This window comes from Ambystoma mexicanum, chromosome 13 (assembly GCF_040938575.1).
Source record: "Ambystoma mexicanum isolate Mex_15411 chromosome 13, UKY_AmexF1_1, whole genome shotgun sequence".
Lineage (NCBI taxonomy): Eukaryota > Metazoa > Chordata > Amphibia > Caudata > Ambystomatidae > Ambystoma > Ambystoma mexicanum.
This window is the reverse complement of record NC_090938.1, coordinates 626,726,182-626,733,458: the sequence shown is the minus strand read 5'-3', so window position 1 is coordinate 626,733,458 and position 7,277 is coordinate 626,726,182.

Here is a 7,277-nt window from a genome sequence, read left to right as displayed (position 1 = left end):
GCGTATTGTGTCAGCTCAGCATTTAATATACACATTAATGTGGTTATTTCTCTAGGAATAAATCGCATTAGGAATGTTTGCCTTATTCAAATGAGATAAAGGGTGGAGGACAGCAAAGTATGTTTGCATATACCACACACATGACTTCAGGGGCCTAAGAGAGTGGGAACTGTATGTAGAATTTACTGAATTGTTCACAGAGAAATCATGAAGGACTATTTGCCACGGGGCCCATCCCTCTACCTTGAGAAAGGGGCCCATGAAATTGACAGACCAGAGTGGTCAGTTGGGTCCCCAAAGAATATAATGAAATGGACAAAAATGTTGTTCATTGGGTAAGTTAAATTTGGCAGTGGTCGAAGTGAGCAGTAACTGTCGGGAGTGGCGTTCCACTACTTATATATTTTTTTACTGTTAACAGTTCCACTAATTTTTGTAACCATTTGAAGCATTCCAGAAATTATTTTTGAAAACTATTCTCAACTTTACCATCCAAGAGCTGTTAAGTCTAAACTGAAATCAACATGATTGACTGTCAACAAACAAGATGGCAACCGATGAAGGATGTGCTGCATGTTGCTCCCTTCCTGCCTACTCTGTCCCCCGCCGGGGACACAGATCCACTACTTTTTTTTGATACACTTGTACCACTGGAATTTCGTCTTTTCAAACAAGTTAACATGTAAATCTGACTTAATAGGAAAACGGGACCCAGACTTCAGCTTCTCGCTCACTGTAGACACAACCATATGTGGGGCAGGGACTCTAAGGCATCGCATGTGGAAGCTGTAATGCACGCTTGGCTACTTCAAGGTGGTGCCAGATTGACCCCAGTACATCTCCTGTAGGAAGGTGGGGTGCGGCGCGGGGTTGCTTGGCATGTGGTTGGCGTTCTAGCCTCCGCATACGGTGCATTGGGCTCTTTTCAGGGTATGCAGTGATAGAATTGCGGCAAAAATGTCCCCTATACTAAGAATCGCGGCATAAATGTTGTGGTTTGACCCGGTAAAGGTGAACTCCGTTGTACCATTTAAGGGGAGCGGGGGTTGCAGGGGTGTCCCTCGCTCCCCTTAAATGGTATAATGGGTCCGGGGGTTGTGGGGGTGTCCCCCGCATCTTTTACATGGATTGCGGCGGCAAAACCACAGCATTTTTTTACCACAATATGTGTAACCACAGCAATTTTTGCCGTGATTTTCACACATGGAACCCTTTTCAGGGCAGTCTTTACTTACTGTTGGGGGTGGTCTGCATATAGATATTCTAATTAAAGGTTTGTTCCTTGAGTTCTAGTTTAGTATCCAGAAGTGAATTTCTCACTGGGTCAACGTGCCTGCTGCAGAGATCCCTGTGCATCTTGCAAGCCAATGGCACACACTATGGCACCATTCCATCATACTTGCTCTTCCAAGTTCAAAAAGCGGAGTGAATAATCTGTGCGCACGCTTGGTATTTAGGTATGAAAGATCAATATCTCTTATGCGTGGGTTAACTAGCTGCAGAAACTGACCTACGACTATGGTTGTGCCGAATAGCATATTGAGTATTCGGCCGAATACCTAAGAAACCGAATAGTCACTTTATTTAATAAGTTATGCTCTAAACTTGAAAAACAAACGTAATAAAAAAATGCACCATTTAAAATGCATTCTATACTTTTATTTCTCTTCATTATAATTAATGCAGCATCTTTATGTAAAGTATAAAAGCCAGAAACAAGCAAATTTAACCAAAATGAAGGGAACAAATGTACAGAAGGTTGTTGCAGATTCAAAACCAGTGCCAGTCAAAGTAGGAGGCTTCACAAATGCAAATGAACAAAATGGATATTGCAATTTGCAACTGCCTTTGTAAATCAGACACATTGCATTCTCTATCCAGTTGCAAAGTCTCTGCAGTGGAGTTTAGAAACTTATTTGCAGCTCACATAGAAATGTATACAAGGGTTCATGTCAGCTCATGCAGGACAGAAGGCAAGAGGATTTCTGAAATGCCTGAACTCCATCTCACAACTATTCACCCCAGCCGTCATAGGCCACACAAAGGAGAGGACTCTCCCAGAAAGGCTGTTGGTGTTTGGTGAATGGGTAAGCACTTGTTCATTTATTACAATTGATTTTGCACATCATTGCATTAAAAAAAAGTATAAAACAATTCAGGATCATGCATAGGGGAAGTTTGTTTATGTAACTCTGATGGCCAGCAAAACAATTAAACAAATGAAAGCAGTACTAAAATATACTTTAACATTTACTGCATACTTGATCAAAATATAGCCCTATTCTAAACAATATATTTGTCGCAGTTTTACACCAAATTTTCGGTTGCTTTTATCAATTTCGTCTTTTTGCCTGTGTAGTGCTGTTTTGATTTTGTCTGATTTCTTTGGGTAATAAAAAAAAAGCTGCTTCGATAGTCTGGTGTGTTAAAGCAGCGGCGACCCTGAATAAATCTGAGTGGCTTACAGGTCTCACACGATTCAGCCTTTCATTCTTCAATGAGTAATTTCACAAGCATCACATTTTTACTACAAAGCAATATATATATAACACATAGACAGGTGTGCAAACATACAAGGACATCTGCCCCATATATTGAACTGCAGCCCTCTGGTGGCTTTGAGAGTGAGCTTTTCAAGATCGTCCTGTTTGCACTCCCTCGTCCAGTTGTGTTGATGCTGAAAGCTCCACAGTAGAGTTTGCACCCATTTCTTAAAAAAAAAGGCTGGTCTAACCTGGCACCTTCTCCTGAGTGCTGCCGGTATCCCTCTTGCCCCTGCATTCAAATGCTGTTAGAGGTGATTAAACAGCAATTATGACCGTCAACCATTTCTGAGTAAACCATGGTCTCCAATCACTCGTGCTGATGTAAAGTTGTTGTGCCTCAGCCTGGTCTGTTCCTTTGTCACCTTGGCAGTACCTAGACCAGCTGTTAATATGTTTGACAAAAGAACACAATGCTCATTTTGAGAAAAAGCATTCGAAGAGGCTTAACATTTAGGAGAGCCAACGCACATATCCAAATCCCTTTCATATGTTAACTAGCCAGAACGGCCCTAAATTCACATTCTTATGCGAGAATTGCTTTATGTCAGAGTTGAACCCACTGCTACTAGCCAAACCAAATTAAAAACACTTTAAAGGAAACATTTCAGAGGAATAGTGCGATGTTTTGCAGAACAAAAAGGCAATTTAATCACTACTACCTTATAGTTTATTTTTTGTATTCCTTAGTTAAAACAGAACCATTTTCTGGCTCTGGTTGCCTTCTTTGTCTGATTGCTCCGAGTAGGTGTAGGGTGTTGACTGACTGCGTGGTCTGGGGAGGTGCGAGGCCATGTAGAGATTTATGTTTATTAGGGATGGGCAAGCAGAATTCCAGGTAGGGGATTTGTGTTGTTGAGGTTGGAGGTGGAATGCCATTTATGGTATTTACATTAGGGGTGGCAGGCACCAAGTAGGACGTTTGTGGGGGTGTTGTGGAGGAATGATGCCAGTAATGGGGGTTAGAACTGTACGCTGGCAGAGTGTCAGCAATGATGTCTTTGGTTTCAAGACTTACATGCTAATTTTGCCGGTTCGGCCCATGTTTGCCACTTGGCGCCATGCCGAACTCTAAGGCAAGGCTCTCCCAACTCTACATCCTACAAATTCTACCAATAGAGCATAGCTCGCTGACTGTCTCATACAGATTCCTCACACCTATTTTTACCCGCTGTCACACACTGGCCTACTTTGGAACTGAAGAGATTACCCAAAATAATTCCTCCGAGAGGCCTTTTGGGTGGGGCATATTACTCTGCCTGACATCTCCTATCCCTGCTGGTCTCCACTACCTATTTTGAATTCTTAATGTTTCTTCATGGGCATGGCCATAGGAACAAATGCTACTCACTTTTCACTTATCCTCGCCAATGCACAAACATATGCACCCAATCCCTGCTAAAATATCAGATAATGTTAAACACAGGACTTAAGTCCTTAAAAACAGAAAAGGAGAACTATGACGTACACAATGTGAAGTGACATGACAGGAACTGAATGTATCCTAAAGTTAAATATGCACATTTCTTTCAGTTTGTCTTTTCCAACTGAAGAAAGTGCACATTGCATATAAACATTCACCAAAAGAAAAGATTTACCTGAATTGTTGCTGGCTAAGTATTAAAGGTGAGCACCTTTTATGTCTAAGAATCTGTAACAAAACATGCCCTAAATAGCAGATTACAATATAAGACTTTTTACAGCTGTGTGATAGCAATTTGTCTGGCCTTGTGGCTAAGTGTCTAGTCTAATTCTATTCAGTTTTGCAAACTGAAGTCTATATTTGCCTTCTGAGTTCTTGTTGTATTGTATTCGAATGAGAATGCCAAAGTATTCTGCGAGAGACGAATAGCAAGAAACTATTCGGTCGGAGCAGAATAGCTTTTTGTCAGCCGGAATTCAGACGAATAATTACTCAAAGCCGAAGTTCGGTACACTTCTACCTATGACCAATATTCACCTAGTCAGTCATAAAATGAAGATAGAGATTGTAATAATTAGGAGCAGTTCTGAGACACAATTAAAATAGAGTCAGTTCAAACGTATATTAATCAAAGGTTTGTTTTATTGACCAAATATGTGTCATTTGTTACAAACCTAAGTCACCGTAGGCTTTAAATAGTTAATTAAGCCACCTTTTCCCGAATGGTGACAGGTGCTAATGTTTCCCCTGTTGCCGGAATTTGTCAAGGCGTGTTAGTAAACTTCCAGCAGTTACAACAAATTGTCAGATTATAAATCACAGGTTATTGTGTGTTAGTAACAAATCTGGTTACTATTTCATTAGTGGTCAATATCATATTTCACAAATTTTGTATGTTAGCATCCATTGGTTAATCCAAATACATGCTCACATGCAGGTTAGTTCCCAGATTAGTATTTCACAGTTGTTTGTTGTTAGCATCCTTTGCTTAATACAAAGCAGTTCCCAAATACAAGTTACTCCACAGATTATTACCAAATTATGCATTGGTGTCATAGCAATTATTTAAAAAGTTATGCATTCTGATTACAGTGGGCCATTGCCCATGTTGTGATTAATCCTGTTGGATTGAAGAGGGTGGAAGGAGAAAAGAATGAAGAGGGGTTGGTTAAGCAGCACATTTAAAATATGAAGTCATTAGGTTAAGGTGGTTGCTATGTCCAAGTAATTATCTTGAAGTTAAATTCCACATTCACTATTTAGATGCATTTACAGGTTAATCCTATCATTATAAGAGAGGTTATGATTCAAGGTAGTTATAGATAAGTCAATTTACATGTAGCTCTATACAGACAATCATTAATTTACTTCCTAAATTGGTTAGTACCTTGAGATTCACAGTGTGGCTTTGTATCAGGTGAGTCCTGGTACTTCGAAATGTTTTTCAAAGAAGGAAAAATAGGTTATTTGTTAAAGTCCCTGTGTGAATGGTCACCAGAGTTGCCTATATTCTTGACCAAAATAATTGGTGCATAATTGGAGGTAATAGTTACCTTTTATTCAGTAAATGTCCTTGTAATGGATGCTTCCCCTTAAGTATTTGCATGCAAATCCTGTTATATATTAATCTGAGGAGGAAAGAATCAAATAGGAATTGTGCCCTGGGAGGACCCTACCTAAAGAATTACTTGTAAGTCCCCGGTCAACGTTTAACTTACCAAATTTGCAAGTAGCAGCTCCTCTGCACTGATGGCGATGCTCCGCTTCAGTGCGTGATCACCGGCATATTGGGATTGGGTTTAATTAGTTATTATGTGATGACGTCACGTGTTGGTAGCATTGTGACTTCATCGTAATGTGATTTGATGCAAATTGCGGGAAATGGCTACCTGAGCCGTTGTCAGCAGCACTATATTCATACAGTTAAACAGTTAAAAAAAGTTTACAAAAAAGGAAAGTGTTTTTTTATGTATAAAATACTGTTCTGGTTAGGCATATCTCTATTCATTTATGCATTTAACCTGAGCAATTGTCAGTGCCACAAACATTTCAGACAGTTAAATCAAGTTTACAAAAGGGAAAGTGGGTTTTTCATATAATAAAAAAAATAGTTTCTTGTTAGGAACACCTCTATTAATGTATATACTTAAAGGATAAACCCTCGAATCAAAAGGCAAAAGCTATGGTGCTTGTGAGTAGAATTGAGGTAAACGGTGTCCATTTTTACATAATTCAGTGAGTTCAGAAGGTACTTTCTAATGGTATCAACCCCTGTGGAATGCGGATTGTCAGTCCATATGGAGTGTGTCTTTATTCAGGTTGCTCAATTGAGGTTTAAAGGGCTCCTCAACCTCTTGTGTGTTTAATAGGTCAATCCACAATTTAGTATATATTGTCATTCTTATTTTACTGAAGATAAGTTCTACCCTGGCCCTTATCAGTAGAATTAAGGACGGAGAGGGAGGGAACATTTTTAGACCCATGCCCCTATATTAGGACATGTCTGGGATACCTGTATGCACTGTGTATTCTAGTCCCAATGATTTATATTAAGTACATATAGCAGGCACCTGTGCGTACTATGTATTGATAGCTTGAAATAGATATGAGATACACTAGCCCCATTTTTTAAATTTCTTTTATTATTGATTTAGCTGAAATGAATCAACTTTTCAATATACATGTATATCAATAAAAAAATCAAATAGTTAAATCACGAGTTTTTAGAGAATACATTAAAAGCAACACAGTGCTATACACACATGGTGATCATAATTTAGAAGTTATATCAGAAAGAATAAAAATAAAACAAATACAATCAGCATCGTGATCTTGTTACATTTACATGAAATTATACACTAGGATTCTAACTTCAATGATGTCAAAAAGTTTACAGTTGCCACTTGGATGGAGACATTATGAGTACACAACAAGAAATCCCTCCTTTGTGTAGGATCTAGCAGTCCCAGATAAGCACAATGATGCGAAAAGTACTTCAAGCGAACTTTTTACCAAAACAGGCACGCTGAAATTAAATGTTCGAGTGATTCTCCAAAGTCACAATTTGCACCTAGCTTGGAGCTCTGGAGTATGCCACAAGTTAAGGCGCAATCGTACAATACCAGAGCATATTTGTGGAGATGGAAATTTAAGAAGATATGGTTCTAAGGTCCCAGCTGGTTTATGCAAGAACCTCTGGACACAATCATGTTTATAAAGTAGACGTTCAGTTCTGGTGTTAATCCAGTCGTTACAATATATCATGTCTTTGGCTTTATCTGGGATGGAAACCAGTGTTTCAATAGTGACAT